This window comes from Lolium perenne, chromosome 4 (assembly GCF_019359855.2).
Source record: "Lolium perenne isolate Kyuss_39 chromosome 4, Kyuss_2.0, whole genome shotgun sequence".
Classification (NCBI taxonomy): Eukaryota; Viridiplantae; Streptophyta; class Magnoliopsida; order Poales; family Poaceae; genus Lolium; species Lolium perenne.
Genome location: NC_067247.2, coordinates 68151840 through 68155249, shown reverse-complemented (window position 1 = coordinate 68155249; position 3410 = coordinate 68151840).

Genomic DNA, 3410 nt, shown 5'->3' with positions numbered 1-3410 from the left:
CTGTCCTTCTTCCGGGTTCTGGTACTCCTCTTCATAGTCTGGCCATTTGAATAGCCAGGGACAAAGCCATGAGTACTTTAAAGTACTCGCAAACTAATACTAAGGTAAACACTATCAACTATAGAAGGGGAGGCTAAGCTCTAGTTTCATTTGCAGAAAGCCAGTTTTATTTCATAAACATTTTAAAAATCAAAAACCTTCATTTGCTCAACTAACTCAAGTGGGAACATTTGTGTCATTCCCACAACTCAGTTGTGATTCAAAGTCAAGTTCACCATTCACCTTTCAAGTTCAAAACTCAAGTCACCCTTCACATGTCACATTTTGAAAATGGTCTGATGACGGAACAGTATGGCCTTTCCAACCGTCCATAACCGTGGACGCGGCTATTCGAATAGATCTACACTCTGCAGAGGTCGTACACTTGTGCCACAACATTTGCAATAATCCGTCGTGGTTAATCGGCCCTGATTTACCACACTCCGTGTGCGGACTACCAACCATAACCTTTCACTTACATATCCTAGTATAGGCATCTCTCCCCATGAGCTTGGCCTCCCGGTGAAAACCAACTGTTAACCCGGGAACTGCACAGGGCTTGGGCCGGACATTCACCTCATATTCACGTCATATCATATCACTTCACTTTTGTAGAGGCAGCCTCCAGCATAACCCCGATGACGCTTGTTTAGAGGGAACCCATACTAAGATACATAAACTTCTAGTTAAGCCCTACCCATATCAGGTATTGTGGGGGTACTTGCAAAATTGGAATGGTATCGCATCCAAACCCAACCATCAGTTTTTGGTAAAATTCACCAAGTCATTCACCAGTCACATTCACCTTCAAAATCTTTCAATAGAATGACTCATCATTCCAAGGTTTTCAAAGTCATTTCAATCCACAAGTTCCCATCTAGAGTAGCCACTTTTGATATCGAGCACTAGCAACTAATCATGAGGGGTGCTAACTAGCTTATAGCCTTCTAGGCTAAGTTTGATACTCTTGTAGTATTCTATCTCTAGACCAAAGTTAACTATAAAAGCAAGTTATAAATCAATAAAAACAAAAACTTGTAAGAGTAAAACTGGGAGATAGGCTCATAGGCATAAAGTAAATTGGTGAGGGTGCCTTGCTCTAGTAGAGCTTTGCACTTGGGTAGTCTTGCAAGAATAATTGCTGGCCATAATATGGTTGGCAAGGATGTTAGCTTGCATTGGTAAATAGCATGCAAGATTGTTAGCTTGCCTTGAGTGGTGTACTGATCAAAGTGGTCTTCTTCTCCTTCTTCTTGGTAGAATACCTCTTCTTCTTGATAGTCTCCGGTACTAGCGTCTATAAACGAATACGAGGATACAATCACCAAACAATTCATTGGCTATTCCAAACATCACATATATTCACACAAACTATTCTATTCACACTATTAATACAATTTGGTGCCCTTGGTGGTATTGCTTTGAGGAAAAATAATTTCCTCTTATTTTATATGTCAAGATAGTTTCCATATAGTTCTTGAGGAATAATTTCCTCTCATTGAATCTTCTTTAAGATTTAATTTCTCAAATCATCACACATGAATTTATGTTGACCTAAGTCAACCATTCATCATCATCATTTGAGAAAATGATTTAAATGAGGTAGGAATACCTCATACCATTTAATAAGGCCTATTATGATTTAAAATCTCCAAGTATTTCATGTGAGAGTATTTGACCAGGGGTTCAAACTTCATATGAAAATACTTGGGACAAGATTTAAATGAAGCGAAACACTTCATATAATTTACACAAGTAAACTAGCATCACTCATTACTATTAAGTGGGTAAAGGTGTTGTTTTCTTATTTAGGAAAAAAATTTCCTCTCATTATCTTATTAAGATTTAATTTCTTTTATGCATAATATGTGACCTAGGTTGACCAAAGTCAACCTCTTCACACTTATCATTCAAGAAAAAGATTTAAATGAGGTTCCATACCTCAGGCTATTTAATTCCTATTAATAACCTCAAGAGAGCATATATGAGACCAAACCAAAGGATCATCACATTACTTTAGGCCACTTGGTAAGCTGATTTAAATGAGGTGCTACACCTCATAGATTTGAATCCTAAATTTGAACATAAATTAAATGAGGTGGTGCACCTCATGCATTTTAATAACACAAAGTAAAGATTTAACATCATCAACTAATTCAATATGAGATTTAACAAACCAAGGTATCTACCTCAGGTTGAATTAGTTGAGACAAGATTTAAATGAGAGGGAAACTCTCATACAATTTAAATACTATTTTTGAAAAAGTTTAAATGAGCTAGAAATGGCCAGATAGCCATTATTTGAGTTTAGCCCATGATCATATGAAACAACTATAGTATTTTATTACATAATAAATTAGACAACATCAAATGTGATTTTTGAGAGGTGGAACCACCTCAAAATAGTTTATGGTTGATTTTTAAGATTTATTTGAAATTTGAAAAGTTACTGATTTGTTATTTTTACTATTCAAATTCTATAACATATTTTGATTTGAATCCAGTGGGGTTGGAAGGGGCCTTTCATGAGCTTTCTAAAAATATAAAATTTGTCGAAATTTTGCTCAGTAGATTTTGATCTATTGAATTTTGAAACTAGCATCAGATTGCAAAATAACTGAAAAAGAAATAAACCAGTTTGAATTCAAACGGGGGCGGGAAACTAGATTGGGCCGGCCCAGCTACGCTGGCGATGCGAGCGGGCCGCCTGACAGTGGGGTCCACTGTCAGGGCGTTTTAAAAACGCCGAAGCGGTACGCTAATGGAGGCCGTGGGATTAGAAGAGATCGGGCGGCTGAGGTTTGTCCTCATCGTCGAAGAGCTCCGGCGAGACTGGGCGTCGGCGGCGTTCGAAGTTGTCGAGGACGGCGAGTCGAACGGTGGTCGAGGGGGAGCTTGAGGAGGACGCAATCGACGGCGAGCCTCTCAGCACCTCCGCGGCTCCGGTGATCAAATTGACTGGCTATGGTGGTGAATCGAGCAAGAGGTGAGGTCGAGGAGCTTGAGGAGAGGAAGGAGAGCAAGTTTGATGTGGAGGGTGAAGCACGAGGAGGTCTCCTTTTATAGCGTCTGGAGGTGGCCGAAGTGCTGCGACGGTGGTGGTCATGGTGATGGTGCTACAGCGGTTCTGGGGCTCTGGCGCTGACGCTCCTGGCTCGGCGACGTCACGGCGGAGACGTGGGGCTTGAAGGCGATGAAAAAGAGGCAGAAACGAGGACGAGCGCGTGCGGTCTCTGTCGCGGGTACCGGCGCACGTCGTCGACGGTGGTGTCACGTACAGGGTTCCCGCGGCGAGATGGCGTTGTCTGGGAGGTTGCAGGGTCCACGGTGAGTGCGTAGGAGAGAGGGAGAGGACGGGAGGAGGTCAGCAC